We start from the raw sequence: 22,733 nt of genomic DNA, 5'->3' as shown, positions 1-22,733 counted from the left end.
AGTAACATTACAGTTGCCCTCAGTTTTTTTTTTTATTTTTGCACTTAGTTTTTATATGCTGTAAACAAAGCCATTTCACAATGATGTAAACTTAAATTAATATGGGACACTTGTATCATCAAAAACAAATTTGAAACATACATTAAAATCCCGGAGGCACTCAATTTAATTCCCTTTAATCTTTGGCAATTTTAAAGAGTTTGAATTCACCAGCCCCTGGTCTTTCCATTAAATTGTACAGACATTTGACTGCAAATTGTAGTTATTTAAATCCTAAGTTATTTAAATTTCTAAGTTGACACTAACTTACCATTAGAATTAACAAACGTACTTACCATTTAGTAAATGACTTACCATTTTCTAAGTTGACACTAACTTACCATTCAGAATTAAAACAAGAAACAGGGCCAAAGAGAGAGTGCGGGGAAATAATGCAACTAACACTGTGTATGGCAGAGCCCACATACCCACCTAGATGCCCCCAATCATTGCCAAGACTGATCCCTGAACATGGAGCCAGGAGTAAGTCCTGAAAAGTGCTGAGTGTGACTCAATAAAACAAAAAAAGAAATGAAACATAAATATGCCCCTCCCTTCCTCAAGTAATTCAAGATATCTTTGTCAATGTTTGATTATTACCACCAATTTACCAAGGTGGGAAACACCTGCAGGGTCAGAAGCAGAAACCACTGATTAATGTGGGGGGGGGGGTGTGGGAGAGAGAGATTATTATCACCAATTTACCAAGGTGGGAGGCACCTGCAGAGTCAAATGCAGAAAAGCCATTGATTAATGGTTTAATCTCTAGTAGAAGAGAGGAGAGAAAGGTTAAGACACTTGCATGAGGCCAGGTTGACAGTTACACTGCTTATGGTACCCTGAGCACTGCCAGGATAGGGGTTCCTGAGCACTGTCGGGTGCATCCCTGCAAATAAAATGTTTGTGATTGGAAGAAAAAAATAGATTTTGATTGATTGCTATTTTCTTTTTGTTTAGAATTTTAGAAAAATATATGGAACGATTCACGAATTTGTGTGTCATCCTTGAGCAGCAGGGGCCATGCTAATCTTCTCTGTATCCGTCCAATTTTAGTATATTTGCTGCCCAAGCAAGCACCTTAGACTAAGCTTAAAGAGTTCTAAAACCACAAGTGGGAAGAAATGTAAAACTGAATCATTGTAAATTTTCATTTGTTTTGGGGTCACATAAGGCTGTGCTCAAAGTTTACTCCTGACTGTGCTAAGGAATACTAACCGTGCCCAGAGTGCAGGAAATTGTGCTGCAGGGGTTTGAACTAGATCAGCTGTGGGTAAGACAAGTACTTTAGCCTTTGTAGGATCTCTCAGGCCTCATTATTTTTTTATGCTGTAATGAAAATGGCTTAAAAATATAAACCTAGGGGCTAGAGCGGTGGTGCAAGAGGTAGGGCGTTTGTTTGCTTTGCACACGCTGATCTAGGACAGAACTCGGTTCCATCCCCCGGCATCCCATATGGTACCCCAAGCCAGAAGCGATTTCTGAGCGCATAGCCAGGTGTAATTTCTGAGCATCACCGAGTGTGGCCAAAAAAATAAATAAATAAATAAATAAAAATATAAATATAAAATTTGAACTTAGTTACTCCTGTACTAAGTTCTTCATCAGCCAGGTAGTTTCTTTTTCTTTCCTTCTACTTACCAATTTTTCCTGTAAATGATATCCTATTTTGAATGAACAATATCCATTTTAATTTTAATTTAAAATCTATTACCAAAATAATAATAAAAATATAGCGTTTAGTTCTCCTGGGGGCCTAGACCTCCCTTCTCAGTTCCACATCCTAGAACTCTAGGGTCAGTATGTGAACCAATATAGCACTATAGGACTGGAAGGCACCCAATTTGAGAAGGAGGACAGAGGCCCTAAAAAAAATCCCTCATCACTAGTTCCCTGTATACTGCTGTTGCTTGAAATTCTCTCATGAACACCTGCTCCCAGTGTGTGTCTCCAGTTCCCTGCACTGCCACTTAAAGGTCCCTCCACCACCACCCCCAATTCTGACACAATTAGGCACAGGTGCCCAACCTGATTATGTTTTTTTGGGGACCAGTGAAAAAAATTTAAAGTTTTTTTTATTTATTGGGGAGGGGGAAATTGGGTCACACCAGAGATACTCTGCACTCCTGGGAATACACTCCTATATTTCCTGCAGAAATTCTACAAGAAGTTCTCTTGGCAGTGTTCATATAGGAAGCTGGGATTGAACCCAGGTCACTGCATATGCAAGGCAAACACCTACCTGCTACACTATCATTCTGGCCCCCAAAATAACTAAAGTTAATTTTTAAAGAAGTTAGAAGTTACTCTTGTTTTTGACAACAGGTTTTATTTCCTTTGATGTTTTTTTTTCATTCTTAATAATTGAATCATTGTGAGGTACACAGTTACAAAGTTGTTCATGATTAAGTTTTAGTCTACAATGTATAATATCCTTCACCAGTGCACATTTCCCACCACTAATGTTACCAGTTTCTCCTCCCCCTTTCCTGCCACTAGCATTTTTCTTCTCTCTATTTTGGTGTATTCAGTTCACTCTTGGCATTGAGAGTGAATATTGTCATGGAATTTTGTGCCATCCTTTTGGGGTAATTTGTTTGTTTGTTTTGTGTGTGTGTGTGTGTGTGTGTGTGTGTCATCTTTTTGTAAAAGTGTGGTGTGTTTGTGGGATTTGATTTGCCTCAATGTACCTCCTTCAGTTCTTTTAAGGTTGATTTTCAGGCTGTAAAATTTCTGAGCAGTTGTATAGCCATGAAACTGTAATGTTCCTTCCTTTAAACTTGACTGAGAGCCTGGCTGGGTGAAATATTCTTTGTGAGGCCTTCATGTCATTGAGTTTTTTTTTTTATTATATCCCACCACTGCCTTCGAACCTGAAGAGTTGCTTGTGATAAATCTTAAGGATGCTCCTTTGTATGTAATTTCCTTTTTTGATCTTGTTGCTTTCAGTATTCTCTTTGTGGTTTTCATCATTTGATGAGGATGTGCCTTGGGGTGCTAGTACTTGGGTAGTCTTTGGGCTTCCAAGATATGGGTGCATGCAATCTTCATCTCTGGACATTTCTCAGCAATAATATCTTTTTTTTTCTTTTTTGGGGGGGGTCACACCCGGCAGCGCTCAGGGGTTCCTCCTGGATCTATGCTCAGAAATCACCCCTGGCAGGCACAGGAGACCATATGGGATGCCAGGATTTGAACCACCGTCCTTCTGCATGAAAGGCAAATGCCTTACCTCCATGCTATCTCCGGCTCCAGTATCTTTGACTATTGCTTCTTCATATGGCTTTTCTTTCTGGCTCTCTGGGACTTCAGTGATTTTTTTTAATCTTTTGTTTTGTTTTGTTTTGTTTGTTTTTGTTTTGGGGCCACACCCGGCGGTGCTCAGGGGTTACTCCTGGCTGTCTGCTCAGAAATAGCTCCAGGCAGGCACAGGGGATCATATGGGACACTGGGATTCGAACCAACCACCTTTGGTCCTGGATGGCTGCTTGCAAGGCAAACACCACTGTGCTATCTCTCCAGGCCCTTTTTTTAATCTTTAAGCACCATGATTACAAACATGACTGTAGTTGGATTTCAGTCACAAAAAGAAAACCCCCCTTCACCAGTGCAACATTCCCACCACCAATGCACCCCATTTCCCTCCATCCACACCCCCTGCCTGTATTTATAACAGGCATTCTACTTCTCTCACTCATTAACATTGTCATGGTACTTGTTAGTATTCTAACTGCACTCACTCTCCTTGAGGTTAGCTTCATATCATGAGCTGGTTTTTCCAGCCCTCATCTCTGAGCATTATTACAATAATGTTTTTACTTTTATTTTTATTTTTCTTAAACCCCATAGAAAAGTGAGACTATTGAGTGTGTATGTGTGTGTGTGTGTGTGTCTTCCTCTGACTTATTTCACTCAGCATAATAGTTTCCATGTCCATCCCTGTGTAGGAAAATTTCATGACTTCATCTCTCCTGACGGCTGCATAATATTCCATTGTGTATATGTACCACAGTTCCTTTAGTCATTCATCTGTTGAAGGGCATCTTGGTTGTTTCCAGAGTCTGGCTATTGTAAATGGTGCTGCAATAAATATAGGTGTGAGGAAGGAGTTTTTGTATTGGATTTTTGTGTTCCTAGGGTATATCCCTAGGAGTGGTATAGCTGGATCATCTGGGAGCTCAATTTCCAGGGGTTTTTTTGGGGGGGGGAGGTTTGGGCCACACCCGTTTGATGCTCAGAGATTACTCCCAGCTAAGCACTCAGAAATTGCCCCTGGTTTGGGGGGACAATATGGGACACCAGGGGATTGAACCGAGGTCCTTCCTTGGCTAGCACTTGCAAGGCAGGCACCTTACCTCTAGCACCACCTCACCAGACCCCATTTTTCTTTTTTGAGGAAATCTCCATATTGTTTTCCATAAGAGCTGGACTAGATGGCATTCCCACCAGCAGTGAATAAGAGTTTCTTTCTTTCTCCCCACATTCCCCACCCCCACCCCCAGCACTTATTGTTCTTGATCTTTGTGATGTGTGCCAGTCTCTATGGTGTGAGATGGTACCTCATTGTTGTTTTGATTTTCATCTCCCTGATAATTAGTGATGTGGAGCATTTTTTCATGTGCCTTTTGGCCATTTGTATTTCTTCTTTGAGAAAGTGTTCATTTCTTCTCCCCATTTTTTGATGGGGTTAGATACTTTTTCTTGTTAAGTTCTGTCAATAACTTGTATATCTTAGATATTAGCTCCTTGTCTGACAGGTATTGAGTGAATAGTTTCTCCCACTCTGTGGGTGGCTTTTGTATTCTAGGCACTATTTCCTTTGAGGTGCAGAAGCTTCATAGCTTAATATCATCCCATCTGTTTATCTCTGTTTCCACTTGTATGGATAGTGCTGTTTCTGCCTTGAAGATGCCTTTAGTATTTTACCTATGTGTTGTTCAATATACCTTATGGTTTTCGGGTCTGATATCCAGGTCTTTAATCCATTTGAATTTGACCTTTGTGATTGTTGTTAGGTGGAGGTCGGAGTTTGCTTTTTTTTTTTTTTTTTTTTTTGGTTTTTGGGCCACACCCGTTTGATGCTCAGGGGTTACTCCTGGCTATGTGCTCAGAAATCGCCCCTGGCTTGGGGGGACCATATGGGACGCCGGGGGATCGAACCGCGGTCCGTTCCTTGGCTAGCGCTTGTAAGGCAGACACCTTACCTCTAGCGCCACCTTCCCGGCCCGGGAGTTTGCTTTTTTGCAAGTGACTGACCAGAAGCTCCAACACCATTTGTTGAAGAAGCTTTCCTTGCTTCATTTTGCATTTCTTGCCCCTTTATCAAAGATTAATTGATTGTATATCTGAGGCGCATGATCTCAGTGATTCTTGTGTTGTTTCTGTTTAATTGACCCCAAAGTTCTCTTTTTTTTCCCAAAGTTCTCTTGTCATGTTTGTTTTTGAGGAATTTTCTCATTCCTGTTCATTTATTTTAAGACTTTTTCCATCTCCTGCTATTTTCTGTAGGTGTTGTGCATCTTATCTCCCAGTTCATTGATCCTGTTCTCAGCAACTTTTACTCTGCTGGTGAGTCTTTTAGTGAGTTTTTCATTTGCCTATCAAGCTTTTTAGTTATGTCATTTCTGTTTGAAGTTTCCTCACTTCTGCTCTCTTATTCTCATGAGTCTTATTGCTTGTCTATTCCATGGTTTCTTTGAATTCCTTGAACTCAACATCCTCAATATTTCTCTCTAAAGAAGGGAAGCTATATAGGTGGCTGGTACTAGTTTAGTTGGGTCTTTTGAACCATCTTCATTCACGAAGCATGATAAAGTTCTGCATTGCTTTCCCATTGCATTGAGTGACCATTGCATTGTGGTGGTGTTTTTATGTGTGTGGTGTTGCTCATTTACTGGAAGAAATGCTTGGCCAGGGGCCTCTTCTCGGGGTGCACTGACCTGTGTGTGAATTTGCTTCTTCTGTGTCACAGAGAGGACTCCCTGCCCGTCCGTCTATCTTGGGACTATGTCAGGATGTAATTTTTCAGAAGAGATAGCAGATACATGTACATACAGGTCCAATATGTGCATGTATTTCATTTATCAATATACTGGCTTAATTACTGAATTATAATTGTGGTCCCCCTCATAAAAACTATAATAAGAATAGACTTAAGTAAATCAGGAAGAATTTACTATATAAGGTTTATTTTTGGTGGGGGGTTGTTTTTTTTGTTTGTTTTTTGTTTTGTTTTGTTTTATTTTGTTGTTGGGCCACACCCGGCAGCACTCAGAGGTCACTGAGCTCCTGGCAGGCTCAGGGGACATATGGAATGCTGGGGACTGAACCTGGGTCTGTCCCAGGTCAGCAGCATGTAAGGCAAACAACCTACTGCTGTGCAATCACTCCAGCCCCACTGTATTAAGTATTTACTAATTAAGTATTAAAAAAATAAAGGGGGCCAGAGAGATAGCATGGAGGTAAGGTGTTTGCCTTGCATGCAGAAGGACAGTGGTTTGAATCCTGGCATCCCATATGGTCCCCTGAGCCTGCCAGGAGCGATTTCTGAGCGTAGAGCCAGGAGTGACCCCTGAGCACTGCCAAGTGTGACCCAAAAACCAAAAAAAAGAAAATAAGGGGCCAGAGAGATAGCCTGAAGGTATGGAGGTAAGGTGTTTTTGCCTTGCATGCAGAAGGACAGTGGTTTGAATCCCGGCATCCCATATGGTCCCCTGAGCCTGCCAGGAGCAATTTCTGAGCATAGAGCCAGGAGTAACCCCTGAGTGCTGCTGGGTGTGACCCAAAAAAAACAAAAGAAAAAGAAAAGAAAGTGGGTATTGGTAGAAGGAAGGGTTAAATCAGAAATCAAAAGACACATCAACAGTTTGATGACTAATTGAACATAAAAACAAAAGAAAAAATTAAAGATGAACCAAAGGTCAACCTAGATGGCTTTTACAACTTAGATGGCTAATACAAATTAAATTACTGCAAATCAAGAAATGGAAAAGTGTTAATTAGGAACTCCTGTTGAGTCAGAGTGCCCAAGCTTTTGAGAAAGTGATGAGTCGACTTAAGTTCTCTAGAGCCTCTTTTAGTCACACTAAAATTGGCATCCTTTCAATAAGTCTATTTTATGCCTGTAAAGAACAAAGAGGTAAAAAGGCTATGCTCTTTCTCATCTTAAATGGATATATAATCCAATCATAGGAATAAGGCAAGCATCTTTTTTATCTCCCCCTTTGCCTTTGTTGTTATTCTAATGGAGAGGTTTATAGGAGGTAGTCCCTGCACACAGAATTTTGATACTCACAGGCTTGGTTGTGGTGCTCACCAAGAAGGTACATGCTTTAGTTGCAGTGTTCATTTGTTAACATACTCAAGCCAGGGACCAATGTTACACCATATACCTGCAAGGCAGGTGTGCAACTATTAAGCTATGCCCAAGCAAGTACTTTTTATTTTGGAGTTGGGGATGAGGGTTGGAGAGGTATTGACCACACACTCAGCAGTGCTAAGGAGCTTCTTCTGGCTCTGTGCTCAGAAGTTCAGCTTACAGTACTTGGGAACATGCAGTTCAGGGATCAAACAAAAACTGACAACATGGGAGAGAAGCACTTGAACCCCATTACTGTCTTTTTGACCCACAAGCTAGTATTTTAATAACCAAACTAGGCAATAGCTCTAAAAACCTCAAGGGAGATGCCAAGTAGCATGAGTACAGAGAAGAAACAGAACTGCTCATCTTTCTGGCCATGTGGGAAGACTATCATGTGATGTCATTTGAGCTCCAATGATGTGGTCAATACTGAGCACCAGCATGAGTAGAGGAGTGGGTCATCCCTGTTGACCCCCAAAATTGGAAGATGTGAGAAAAAAAGCTAGAAAAGTAACATTAAGTTAGAGCCTGGAGGCTGTTTGGAAGGAAAACTGGATATGAAGGGACAAGGTCCCAGATAATTTCTGGAACTGAGAAATGATTTGAAGTTTCATGTCTTAAGGTCTAGTCAGTTAGGGAGGAATGTAGGTCAGCAGTAGTGCACTCACGTGTGTAAGACTCAGGGGCTGGAGCAATAGCACTGCGGTAGGGCATTTGCCTTGCACGCGACTGGACCAGGATGGACCTGCGTTTGATCCCACCACTTCAGCATCCCATATGTCCCCCAAGCCAGGAACGATTTCTGAACACATAGCCAAGAGTAACCATAGAGATTCATCGGGTGTGGCCCATAAACAAAAGACTGAGTCAGATCTACCAGTACTGTAAAAAATAATTAATAATAATAATAAATAAAAATAAAAATCTAATCAGGCAAGAGAGTATGGTACTACATGGTTTAAATTACTCAAGAAGAAACTTCTTTTTCTGGAAACATTTTTTTTTTTTTTTTGGCTTTTGGATCACACCCGACAGCACTCAGGAGTTACTCCTGGCTCTACACTCAGAAATCGCTCCTGGCAAGCTCTGGGGACCATATAAGATACAGGGATTTGAACCACCATCCTTCAACATGCAAGGCAAACGCCCTACTTTCATGCTATCTCTCCGGCCCCTTGGAAACATTTTTAAAGACTCAAGAATAGCTTTCATTGATTTCTTTGGTCCAAAACTCTAGCCTGATAGTTTACCTTATATTCAGGTAAGTCACAAGCCAAAAAGGAAATAGTTTGTTATAAGTAAAATTAGATTAAGTTATTCAACCCAATTTAATAGCTTTTCTTTCCACCTTTAATTAACATTTCTATTAAATCCTGAATTCTTCATTAAGAGTGATTTCAGGACACCACAAAATATAAGTTATTTATAAATGTTAGCAAAAGAACTGACTTTGCAAGTAGTCATCTATGTAGTATAATTTTACTAAAGAAAGATAAAATACACAAAATAATAGCACCTCTCTAGCCAAAACCTGAATTTTTGTAAGATCCCCTGAGGTGATTCATATGTGTGTGATGGTTAATTTTATGAGTCAACTTGACTTTGCTAAGTTTTAAGATTCTCAGATAACTGGTAAATCTTTATTTCTGGGTGTGTCTATAAGAGTGTTTCTGAAGGAGATTAGAATATATATTTTTTTGGTTTTTGGGTCACACCCAGCAGCGCTGTACGCTCAGAAATCGCTCCTGGCAAGCTCGGGATTATATGGAATGCCGGGATTTGAACCACCATCCTTCTGCCTGCAAGGCAAATGGCCTACCTCCATGCTATCTCTGGCCCCCTGGATGGCTACATTCAAACAGTTGAGAGTCTGAATAGGACAAAGTAAGGGCATAGGGATAAAGCTCAGTGGTAAAGCACATGTCTGTCTAGTGTGTTTGTGCAAGATCCTGAGTTTAATCCCCAGCACATCATGCTCCTCACCACCACCACCACCACCACTATGGATAGCCCTCTAAGCAGCACCAACTATAACATCTAAAAAAAGGGTGGGGGAGGTCAGGGGCAGAAGAATATTGCAGTAGTGTATAACATCTGCTTTGCAAATATATGTGGTCACAATCTCAAATTCCCTGTGTTGTCATATGCACTGAGCACGATCCTGGCAGTTCTACTGTGCGTGACTTCTTGCCCTGCAAGAGCTGTTCAGCCACACTACAGCCAAGTATGTGTAAGCACTACAAAGGGGTGTGGCAGCTAACAAGCACTGCAAGTTTTAATTAGTTTTTAGATGTGGGAGTGCCCGGGTCAGGAAACAGAACCCTAATGGGCATGTGTGTGAGCATAACAGAGCATCACAAGCAGAACAGGCATGCTTTAACAAGACTGTGAACCCCACCACCCATTTGCAAAGCACCGAAACTCAGAGGGCAAACCTTGGTGAGCAAGAAAACCAGTGTGAAAGCATTGCAAACTGGGTGCAACCTTGTGTAAGGGATAAACAATTGCCAAAGGTCACAACTGGCTTGAGCACCATAGTCAGATGTGTGCACAACCCCTGGTCATTGCAACAACATAACACCTGCAGAAGGAAAGGGCCAGTTAAGGGGAAGGACTTTTTAAAAAGAACAGAAAAAGATGGAGAAGATCAAATTTGCCCTCTTCTAGACCAAGACCTTCATCTTCTGCTTTGGACATTGGCACTCCTGGTTTTTGGACTCAAACTAAACCCCTTCACTTAACTTTTTTGATTCTTTGGGTTAGAGTAATAAATGTGGGATTTCTAAGCTCTCCATAATTACTTAAATCTATTTCTATAATAAATAATCTTATTTTATATAGATATGATTTTTGTTTCTTTGGGGGCCATTCCCAGTGGTGTTTAGGGCTTACTCCTCTGCACTCAGTGATCACTTTTGTATGTTTGTTTTTGTTGTTTTTTTGTTTTGGGGCCACACTCAGTTTTGGGGCTGGGGATCAAATCCAGGTCAGCAGCATGCAAGGTAAATGCCCTACCCTCTGTGCTATTGCTCTGGCCCCTCATTGATTACTTCTAGAGGTGATTGGGTGACTAAATGGGGCACCTGGGATCAAATCCAACAGTACACTTGCAATATGGATATATATATATATATATGTTTATATTTTCTTTATTTCTGGGTCAAACTTAGCAGTCTCAAGATGTATTCCTGGCTCTGTGCTCAGGGATCACTTGTAGCAAGTTCATATGGGTGCCAAGGATGCCAAGGAGCAGGCAAGACAAGCATCCTACCCACTGTTCTATTACCCTGTGGCTCTATATATTCTTTTGATTCTCTAAGAAACCATATCTAACACAAAAAGTATATTAAGAAGAGGTTTAGAGAATATTAAAGTATTCCAAGATTAACATAGCTAATTAAGCAAGAAAACCTTAAAAATGTAGTGACAGCAGGCAGATTGGTCATTGAATGAAAGTAAGTGGAGGGGGCTAGAGAGATAGCACAGTGGTGGGGCATTTGCCTTACAAGTGATCAACCTGGAACGGACCCAGGCTTAATTCCCAGCATCCCATATGGTCCCCCAAGCCTGCCAGGAGTGATTTCTGAGCACAGAGCCAGGAGTAATCCCTGAGCACCGCCAGGTGTGGCCCAAAATCCCCTGCCAAAAAGTGGAGGGCAGAGCTAAAGGAATGAGGGAATAATATGGATGCTATAAATGTTCTGTAAGTAGATCTCTATTACAGGGTTGGAGAAATAGCACACCAGTAGGGCATTTGCCTTGCACTCGGCCAACACAGGAGGGAAGGTGGTTCAATTCCCGGCATCTCATATGGTCCCCTGAGCCTGCCAGGGACGATTTCTGAGCTCAGAGCCAGGAGTAACCCCTGAGCACCGCCCTGTGTGACCCAAAAAAAAAAAAATGTAATTTCTATTACAGAAAAACAAAGTCACTGAGCCAGAGAGTAAAACACTTTCTTTGCATGTTCTGTCCAAAACAAAGTTCCCTGTCAGGAGTGACCTCAGAGCACAGTGCCAGTCATAACTCCTGAACATCACTGTGTTTGGCCTGAGCATTCATAGCCCTGAGCACCACCCCTCAAAAGAAACAAAAATAAAGGAATATTCAGTTGCCAAGATTTACAGAGATACTAAATAGCTATATTTCATTTTATACAGAGCTTACCATAATAAAGTTGAATTTTTTTTTTTTTTTTTGGTCACACCTGGCAGCGCTCAGGGGTTACTCCTGGCTCTATGCTCAGAAATAGCTCCTGGCAGGCGCGGGGGGACCATATGGGATACTGGGATTCGAACCACCATCTTTCTGTATGCAAGGCAAATGCCCTACCTCCATGCTATCTTTCTGGCCCCAATAAAGTTGATTTTTAAAAGTATACCGGCTATAATTATTAGGCTAATCCTTTAAAGAATGAAAAAAGACCTAATTAACTTGCAAGCTAGTAGAGAAGGAACAAGAGATAATAAATAACCAAGCATAAGATGGAAGAAGGATCCCAGGGTAGGAAGGACAAATAAGCAATTAAGGGCTAGAGAGATAGTGTTTAAGGCACATAGCTAACCCTCTCTCAATCTCCAGTACCATGTATGTCTGAAGCACTGACAGAAGTGATCCCTAAGCACAGAGCCAGGAGTAGGCCTTAAGTGCTACCAAGTGTAGCCCAAAAACTAAAATAAAAGGAACAATGGCAGATTTAAAATGGGGTGGAGTTGGGCCACACCTGATGGTCCTCAGGGGTTACTCCGGGCTCTGCACTCAGCAATCTCTCCTGGCAGGCTCAGGGAGCCATAGGGATGCTGGGGTTTGAACCCAGGTCAGCAGTTTGCAAGGCAAACACTCTACCTGTTGTGCTATTGCTCTGGCTTCTCCAAATCTGCTTATGTAATAAATGAGAGGGGATTAAAAAGCTACAGGTAATAAAAAGCCATGTAAACAAAGAGGATGGGGCAAAGACACACAATTGTTGAAAATGTCTTGGAGAGTGAAAGTTTTGGAGAATGAAAGTTAAGTGGATGAGCAAATCAGAGAAAGCTGAAACAAATCTAAAAAAAAAGAAAAGAAAAGAAAAGAGAGAGAGAGAGGGAGGGAGGGAGGGAGGAAGGGAGAGAGAGAGAGAGAGAGAGCTAGTAAAACCTAGATTCACATTAGACCCCTATTATGAAGACATGGAAATGGGAGCTTGTATTTTTGAAGGGAGCTGGGGATGAGGATGGGGGTGCCAGCAGGAAGGTGAGACTCAGGGAAAGAGACTTGAATGAAGGACTTTTAGAAAAGTCGAAAAAGAACAGATACCCCCAGATCTGTTTGAGGGATCTGGTCTTTTGAGAACTTAAACAAAAGAGATCTGACAAAGTGCCATTCTGAGTACAGTGATTGAAATGGAACTATACTCAACGTGACACTCCTTTCCCAACCCATCTCCCTTTATGGGGAGAGAATAAAAAAGGAAACTGGTGTGAACCAGAGCGGTGCCATTGCACAGTTCGGGCCTGAACCAAGAAAAACAAAACGGAGATCAGGCCCATCCAGTTCCTGGAATGAGATTAGGAAAATTCCTCAGGTCTCTGGGAGGGCAGGATGGACAACAGCAAGCAAACAGGGCGCTTGTAAACATGGCTTAATCTAACATCTGCTTTGCTTATATGTGCCTTAGGGGAATATGGATAAGTGCCTTGAATATGCAAGGTGAAAAGGTATAAATTGCCTACCCCATGCTTGGAGCTCCAAGTGTCTCTGACATGCACAAGGTTCTCTGGACTCCAAGTCACTTTGACTTGCAGGCTCTCAATGCTAAACCTTAAACCTATCTGTGTCTTCTGCTCTGCGTGGAGACCATCCATCTAACACTATGACAGATTGCTGGTATTGGATGGTCCAGAGGAGAGCTAGCTCAACAAAAAGTTCATAGGAAATATTTTTAGGATCCAGTGGGTATTTGCCTTGCTGTGACTGACTCAGGTTTGACCCGGGTCCCCAGAATCTCATATAATCCCCTAAGCACCACCAGAAGTAATTCCTCAGAGCTAGAATTTAAACCCTGAGCATCACCCAAAACAACTGTTTTTAGCCTATTCTTACTGTGGAGAATTACACAATAAAAGTTTGAGGCTTTTTTGTTTTGTTTTGGGTGCATATCTGGCAGTGCTCGGATTCCTCATGGCTCAGGGTTCACTCCTTGAGGGACCAATGTGGTGTCAGGTATTTAACTCAGGTTGGCTGTGTGCAGGGCAAGCACCTTACCCCTATACTTTTTATTTTTATTTATTTATTTTGGTTTTTGGGTCACACCCGGCAGCACTCAGGGTTACTCCTGGATCTACGCTCAGAAATTGCTCCTGGCAGGCTCGGGGGGATCATATGGGTTGTTGGGATTGGAACCACCCTCCTTTTGCATGCAAGGCAAAAGCCCTATCTCCATGCTATCTCTCCCGCCCTATACTATCTTTTATTATCTGACAAAAATGTTTTTACAGAATCAAAACCCTTAGTGACCCCCTGTGTTGTCATCACACATTTATTCAAGTTTTGTTTTAAGAACCAGAAGTATTTGGTATTATTCCCTGGGACTGGATAGAAATGTAGAATCTAGAACCCCCATTCCAAATCTACCAAACCCAAATCTGCCTTTGAGAAAGAATCCCTTAGAAGAGTCTTACGCATATTAGAGTTTAAGAAATTGTAGTTTAGAGCTGTTCCCAAGCTTTTTCCAAGGGTGGCCTCTTCAGACCTTATTTATTTCTTTTCTGTGCCCCTGTCCCCACCTTATTGGTTGGCCCCTACTTTTTCTTTACAGACCTCTTGAAATATCCTAGGGGGCTATATGGCCCCTGGTTGAGAAGTGCTAACCAAAAGGACATTAGAGAATTTCAACATTCCTCTCTGAAAAATTATTAATTTGAGAACATAAGTAATCTCAGCATGCTCCCATTTACCAATACCCCTCCCTTCATACAAGTACTCCCTTATCTCTGCCTAAACACACAGTATTTTAAAAAAATCTTAAAGTATTACTCTTTTTTTTTTTTTTTTGGTTTTTGGGCCACACCCGGTAACGCTCAGGGGTTACTCCTGGCTATGCGCTCAGAAGTCGCTCCTGGCTTGGGGGACCATATGGGACGCCGGGGGATCGAACCGCGGTCCGTCTCCTAGGCTAGCGCAGGTAAGGCAGGCACCTTACCTCCAGCGCCACCGCCCGGCCCCCAAAGTATTACTCTTAAATTTTAATTAAAAATGAATCTGAGTTGGAGCTATAGCACAGTGGGTAGGGCATTGCTTTGCATATAGCTGACCCAGGTTTGATCCCTAGGATCCCATATGGTTCCCTGAGCCTACCAGGAGTAATTTTACAAAATTTGCAAAGCCAGAAAAAACCCCTGAGCATGACCAAATGTGGCCCCAAAACAAAAACAAACAGACAAAAAAGAATCATAAGATATTTGAGGAAAAAAATCTCAGGTCAGAGTTCAAAGTAAAAGAACAGAGGAAAAAAATCATTAATGTAGAGATCTAAAGATATCATAAACACAAATCTCTAATAACTTGAAAGAGTAACACCCAGGAAAATGGGACATATTTAAAAGATAGGGAAAGAAAGGGAAGGTTAAGGAAGAGCAGAAGGGGAAATGGAAAGAAGAAAAAAAGAAAGGAAAAACAAGAACAAAGTCTTAAAAATTAAAGAATTCGGGGCCCGGAGAGATAGCACAGCGGCGTTTGCCTTGCAAGCAGCCGATCCAGGACCAAAGGTGGTTGGTTCGAATCCCGGTGTCTCATATGGTCCCCCGTGCCTGCCAGGAGCTATTTCTGAGCAGACAGCCAGGAGTAACCCCTGAGCATCGCCGGGTGTGGCCCAAAAACCAAAAAAAAAAAAAAAAAAAAAAAAAAAAAAAAAAAAAATTAAATTAAAGAATTTTACAATGGAAAGTCTGGTGGGTGAATTTCAGGAACTGCCTCATAGAGAAAAGGACATGGAAAATAGGAAAGTAAAGTGAAGAGAAAGGGGAACTTGAAGATTAATTCAGGAAACCCAGATCCCTTTTTTAATAGTAATTCTAGAAAGAGAAGTGAGTCTTTCTCTCCAAAATAAATGTATTGAGTTTCCAAACTGAGATTCCACCAGTGTCTGATAAACACAAAGCGTCCTACAGCAAATCAAGAACACTAGTTAGTGAAGAAATAAAGGATATTAAGAGGTAGAAGAAAAGAAGCAAGCTATGTTGAAAGGATGGTAAATGAAAAGAAATCAGAGGATTGAAGAATAACGGCCTCAAATACTGTGAGTACATTGTTGCCAATGTACTAAGTCCGTCTTAGCCAAAATATTGATCAAGTGTAATAACATAAAGACATTTTCAGGAATGTGGGTCAGCACTATACTGTGTGAATCCCTGAATCCCTCTGTTCTAATCCTAGCACTGGCAAAATAAAGGAAAAAAAAGATATTTCAGACATGCAAGATGGCATACTGTTCTTTCTCAGCAAAAAAAACTACAGGATAAAAAGCAGACTGAAACCCATCTACAAACATGCTTGTAATCATGGTGCTTAAATAAAGATTTATATATATATAAAGTAGAGGCAGAAATTAAAGACACAAAGATGAACAGATCTGTGGCAGGCCTAGTGTGCAACCACTGGAGATAGAGGACAGAAAATTTTAGAAACAAATGAAAAAGATAGATTCCCAGAGACACGGGGCTATATGAGAAGCCTCTACTAATCGAGTGGGTGAAGATGAAATGAGTAAGCACCTAGAGAATTAATATTTAAAAACAAGTATGAGTCCATGAAAGACAACTCACATTAATAAGCAAAACAAAAACAAAAAAAAAACCAGAATTGAATATGACTCAGTTGTTCAGAGTGTCAGGCTTGCAAGTGTGAGGACTTGAATTCCATCCCTGGTGCCTCCACATGTGCCAACTGTGGACCCAGCAATTCTGCTTTAGGTGTCCCTGTTGCTGCAACAGAGTATGTGATACATGGTCATATGTATGATCCCTAGGGAACGCATGTGCAAACACCACAATCAGAGAGCACTATAGTCAGAGTGTATATGAGCACCCCAGCCACCTACAGTGAGCACTAAAACCTCTACATATACACTGTTTGGGGGAATAAAAACATGTAAACAGGGGGCTGGAGTAGTGGCGCAGTCTGCCTTATATGTGCTAGCCTAGGACGGACCAATCCCCCAGCGTCCCTTATGGTCCCCCAAGCCAGGAGCGATTTCTGAGTGCATAGCCAGGAGCAATCCCTAAGCATCACTGGATATGGCCCAAAAACCAAAAACCAAAAAATATAAAAAAGAAAAAGAAAGAAAGAAAATCATGTAAATGTATATAATTTTTGTTAAGCATCTGTAATTTATTTTGCAAGCATATGTGTAACAACATCGTGTAGTATGAAAAAGTAAAAATGGAAAACTGAACAGGGAAGGTCCAAAGCAATAGTACAGAAAGTAGAACATTTGCCTTGCATGTGGCTGACCTGGCATCCTATATGACCCCCCACCCCCAAGAATTGCCAGGAGTAATTTTTGGGTGCAGATTCGAGAGTAATCCCTGAGCATTGTGGGTGTGACCCCCAAATAAACAAACAAACAAAAAAACAAAAACAAAACAGGAGCTGGAAAGATAGTACCTTACACATAGCCGACCTGGGTTCAATCCCCAGCATCCAATATGATCCTCTCAGCACCATCAAGAGTAATTCCTGAGTGTAGTAGAGCCACCCATGAACACCACCAGGTATGACCCAAAAATAAAAAAATAAAAACCAAAAATGAAATAAGAGGCCAGGGTCATAGCACAGTGGGTAGGATGTTTGCCTTGCATGCGGCCTACCCAGGTTTGGTCCCTGGTATCCCTTATGATCCCTCGAGTCTGCCAGGAGTGATTTCTAAGCACAGAGCCAGGAGTTACCCATGAACACCAACAGTATGGCTCAAGAAAACAAATAAGTAAAATAAAAATTGAACAAACAGGGCTTTACATAAAGCTCAAGTAGATGAGCCCATACTATACCAGACACAAATGATGCCTAGGTTTGATCCCCAGCATAGCCAGTTTCTTAAGCACTACAGGGAACAACCCCTAAGCCCTTCTCAAAGGCCAAAAAAAAATGTTTTTATCTGATAAAAATGGGATGGGGCTGGAGTGGTAGCACAACTGTAGGGCGTTTGTCTTGCACGTGGCTTACCCAGAACAGACTTCGGTTCGATCCCCAACGTCCCATATGGTCCCCTAAGCCAGAGTGATTTCTGAGCACATAGCCAGGAGTAGCCCCTGAGAGTGGCCCAAAAACCAAAACCAAAACAAAACAAAAATACAATACTGGGAATACTTGACTGGTTGGAGGAATCACTGAACCCAGGTCTGCCATATATGAGGCAAATGAATTAACCACCGTACTATCTCCATGGTCCCTATGGTGTTATCTATTTGTTTTAATTTGGGGGGTTCACATGTGGTGGAGCTCAGGACATACCCTGGCTTATCACTCAGAAATTACTCCAGGCAGGCTCAGAGAACCATGTGGGATGCTGGGGATTGAACCTGAGTCAGCTGCGTGCTAGGCAAACAGCCTATCCACTGTGCAATTACTTCAACTCCTGATGTTTTTTGTTTGTTTGTTTGTTTGGCTTTTGGGTCACACCCAGCAGAACTCAGGGGTTACTCCTGGCTCTGCGCTCAGAAGCCACTCCGGGCAGGCATGGGGGGCCATATGGGATGCTGGGATTCGAACTACTATCTGTCCTGGGTCGGCTGCGTGCAAGACAAATGCCCTACCCACTGTGCTATTACTCCGACCCCTATGGTGTTATTTTTAAGCCTTGTTGTATTGGGCTTCTTCAAACAGTAATGTCATAAAATTTAATACAAAATTAAACATTTAAAGTTTAATGATACTATTCCAGAACAGGGAGCAGATTAAAAATGGCTAATGGGGCCAGAAAGATAATGCAGAGGACGTAAGTTAAGGCTTGTTTGTGCCTTGCATACAGGCAGCTGCAGTGTCCTCAACCCTGGTTCAAATCTAGGGTGCCACATAGGCTCCCCTAAGCACTACCAGGTGTTACTGCTAAACACAGAGCCAAGCGTACCAAGGGTATGGCCCCAAGTCTTACCCTCATGGTATAATAAATTCACTTTCTAATTTAATAAGGCAGGAAAACACACATTATGAAGAGTTAATGTACAGGCCTAGTGCTGTGCTTTGAAATGAGTTTGTTCAGAGAGTAGTGTGCGGGGATTTGGCTCTCAGAAAGGTTCTCGCTGAAAAGATGACTCACTGTGCCTAATGATTTGTATAAACAATATAGTTTCTGCAAAGCAACCTCTTTCTTTCTGCAAGTCTGGGATTTGGTTACATGTCAGACAGAAAGGATCTGTGTAACCAGGCCCCAACTAAACCCTGAACAGATTCAAGTGAGCTTCCCTGAGGGACAAAATGTGTTGGGTTTTTCTTGTTTGTCTGTTTTGGGGGACATACTTGGCAGTGCTCAGGGCTTTCTCCTGGCACTGCCCTCAGGAATTATTCCTGGCAGTGGTTGGGGTATAATCCAGGATACTAGAAGGCTGAGCCTGGGTCAGCCTTGTGCAAGGCAAACACCCTACCCTTTACTATTGCTTTAGCCCTGAGGGACAAAAATCTAGCCTGTTATATAACAGATAACTGGAGTACATGCTGGGTGACCCCCCAGGAAGGACACCCAGGAGATGGAGTCTGATTGCCTCCACACTCACCCCCATGTGTCTTTTCCTTTTGTTAATTTTGTTCTGACCCTTTTACTGTAATAAATTATAAATTAGGAGCCAAAGTGATAGCACAGTGGTAGGATGTTTGCCTTGACCCGGGTTCGAATCCCAGCATCCCATATGGTCTCCAAGCCTGTAAGGAGGAATTTTTGAGCACAGAGCCAGGAGTAACCCCTGAGTGCTGCAAGGTATGACCATGCCCTCCCCCCCCAAAAAAAAAGAAGAAGAAAGGAAGAAAGAAAAATAGAGGGATAGATACAAAGCAGGCAGCATCTCACCAATACTTCATCTCCAGCCTGCCATGGTTATCACCATCTTTCCCCATCCCCTCAACAGTCCAAATTTTTCCTTTTATACCTGGCATGACAAGGGGGCATATCCAAGGGGCATGTCCAAGTCCAACTGCCATTACCTCAACATTTCCATCTATCGGGGCCAGATAATGCAGAGGTAGGACATTTGCCTTGCACGGGACTGACCCAAGACGGACATCGGTTCGATCCCCAGCATCCCATATGGTCCTCCAAGCCAAGAGCAATTTCTCAGTGCAGAGCCAGGAGTAGTCCCTGAGCATCACTGTGTTACTCCAACATCAGTCCAGCACCAGCTAGCCATAAAAGGGGTCCAACCTTTTAAGTAAGACTCTAGCTATGATTGTTTGGCTGAATCTATAACACACACACCCCACACCCAGGGAAGAGTTGGGGTAGAGAGGTGTTGGCAGTTAGAAGAGACTGTTGAGGGGCCGGGCGGTGGCGCTAAAGGTAAGGTGCCTGCCTTGCCTGCGCTAGCCTTGGACGGACTGCGGTTCGATCCCCCGGTGTCCCATATGGTCCCCCAAGCCAGGAGCAACTTCTGAGCACATAGCCAGGAGTAACCCCTGAGCGTTACCGGGTGTGGCCCAAAAAACAAAAAACAAAAAAAAAAAAAAAAAAAAAAAAAAAAAAAAAAAAGAAGAGACTGTTGAAGCAGCATTTGGATTGAACTGTTTCTACTCCTAGCTATAGCTTTTCTTTCTGATTTAGACAGACCTTTGGCGACCTTTGGCTGTATCCTGTTGGACTATTTATCTTTATATTGTATACCCGTTCCTTTTACTTGGCCCTCAATCTGGGACCTTATCCTGGTCCCAAACCTATCTCTCTCCCTCTTTCTCTCTCTCCTGGCCTAGGGGTTTGTCATAAGCCCCCAGGCTTCTCTAATAAAAAGTATTGATATATTTTGTCATAGTCTTACCTGCAAGGCCCACGCAGACACCATAGTGAGAGACCCAGTGTTGGCTCATCTCCAGCAGCTTGGCTCTGACACTTAGCACATTACATAGAAACAGTGATAGTTGATATTCTATTACAGAGTTTAAAGGGAACATTTTTCACATTTCCCTATTGATGCTTTTAGGAGTATCCTGAATACTGTCTTACGGTTCAGAAAAATAATAAATAGGGACGATAGTACAATGGGTAGAATACTTGCCTTGCTTGAGGCTGGTCAGAGCTTGATCCTTGGCATCCTATATGGTCACAGGAACCCTGCTAGTACTGTTTCCTAGCAGAGCTAGGAATAAGACCTGAGCACCACCAGGTATGGCCCTAAAATGAAGAAATATAATTTCTTACTTTGATAGGAGTTGTTTTATTGTGGTGGATATTGAAGTTTCCCAACTCCAAGTTTTACCAATTTTACCAACTGCTTTTTCCCTATCTATTAATATGATAATTGGTTTCTTCGCTATTAATGTGACGAATTGCTTTTCTAATATTAAATCATTCGTGTATCCCTGGGATTAACCTGACTTTGCTATGATTTATTATCTCTTTTCTACATCACTAATTTGGTTTGCTAATACACTAATATATTTGCATCTCAGTTCATAAGTGAGATTGGCTGCAGTTTAATTGCTTTGGGGATTAAGTTTTATTATTCTCATAGAATGGATTAGAAATATTTTCTCTTTTTCTGTTTTCTGAAAGCATTTGTATTAGATTAGGATGAACTATTTATTTAAAAGTTGGTCACATTCACCTAACACATTATTTAACACTGATGGGTTTTGACCGAATAAGAAATTTAATTATCTTTGGCTTCTCTGCTGTTCATAGGATTATATGAGACTTTTATTTTATGAGTTATATTTTCCTAGCCAGATATATTACTAGCAAATATATATTCCTTTTTTAATCTAAGTTTTGAAAAAATTTTATGTCTTGTTTTATTTAGTTAGTTTTGGGGTGACCCAGCATTCTAGGAGCTACTCCCAGCTTTGTTCTAAGCTGCTCCCAGCAGTACTAGGGACCATACAGTGGCAGGTATTGAGCCTGGGGTTCCTGCATACAAAGTATGTGCTCTATCCATTGCACCATTTCCCCAGTCAAAACTGTTTTTTGAAATATCTGCTGTGGGGGTCCTAAAGATGGTTTAATAGCATGAGGCACAGCACTAAGGAAATCCTGATTGTGAGGTCCCAGGTAAGGGGAGGGCAATTTGGGGCTATAAAGTAAGAGAATGAAGTACATATCATTTTAAAGACTCTACACTATGAAACAAATAACAGCCAAGAAAGAAGATATTCTACAAACTGGGAGAAAGTATTCATCATGAAATAACCCCCAAAAAGGATTAATTTCCAAGATTTATAAGGCACTCATAAAATTTAGCAATAATAAAACAACCCTATCAAAAAATAAGAGGAAACGAGCAGACACTTCCTTAAAGAAAACAAGAAATAGCCAATGGGCCTATGAAAAGTTGTTCTTCACGCCTTCATGCCTGACCTCTGCTATCTCACTAGCCCAGCCCAACATCTCTTGAACTTCTGCTAGCCTCACCACCCTCCTAGAATATAATCTTTTGTGTGTGTGTGTGTGTGTGTGTGTGTGTGTGTGTGTGTGTGTGTTTGGGTTAGTGCTCAGGGGTTATTCCTGGCTCCAGGCTCAGAAATTGCTCCTGGCAGGCACGGGGGACCATATGGGACGCCGGATTCGAACTGATGACCTCCCGCATGAAAGGCAAACGCCTTACCTCCATGCTATCTCTCCGGCCCCTAGAATATAATCTTAAAAAGAAAAGCTGCTCTGCATCATTTATTATCAGAGAAATGCAAATCTAAGCACCATAATACATTACTTTGATAGGGAGACTGTTGGTGAGAAAATCTGGTTAAGCCTCTATGGAAAGTTGCATAAAATTTCTCAAAAAAATTAAGACTAGATTTTTTATGTAACACCGCAATTTAAGTTCTTGGTATTTAGCCCAAAGAGTATAAAAATATTAATTAATAAAAAAGACATTTGGCTGGAGAGATAGCACAGCAGAAGGACATTTGCCTTGCATGCAGCCAATTCAGGACCAACCTTGGTTTGAATCCCAGCATCCCATATCATTTCCCCCGAGCCTGCCAGGAGCAATTTCTGACCTCAGAGCCAGGAGTAACCCGAGTGCCGCTGGGTGTGACCCAAAAAACCAAAATAAATAAATAAATAAATAAATAGACATTTGGTACCAGAGCAATTGCACAGAGGTAGGGCGTTTGCCTTGCACATGATCAACCCGGGCTCAATACTTGACATCCCATATGGTTCCCT

At 41.8% G+C, this 22,733-nt stretch overlaps 1 non-coding gene across 1 annotated transcript; it reads right to left on the bottom strand.

Annotated features, from left to right (window-relative positions):
- Positions 1 to 1,006: 1,006 nt before the first annotated feature.
- Positions 1,007 to 1,112, bottom strand: LOC125996761 (U6 spliceosomal RNA). The gene has a single exon (XR_007491442.1). It is a non-coding gene; the product is annotated as a U6 spliceosomal RNA (small nuclear RNA).
- Between the last annotated feature and the right edge of the window lie 21,621 nt (positions 1,113 to 22,733).

This window comes from Suncus etruscus, chromosome 18, assembly GCF_024139225.1.
Source record: "Suncus etruscus isolate mSunEtr1 chromosome 18, mSunEtr1.pri.cur, whole genome shotgun sequence".
NCBI classification, from domain to species: Eukaryota; Metazoa; Chordata; class Mammalia; order Eulipotyphla; family Soricidae; genus Suncus; species Suncus etruscus.
The sequence above is the reverse complement of the archived record's forward strand: the minus strand, read 5'-3'. Positions and strand labels throughout refer to the sequence as shown.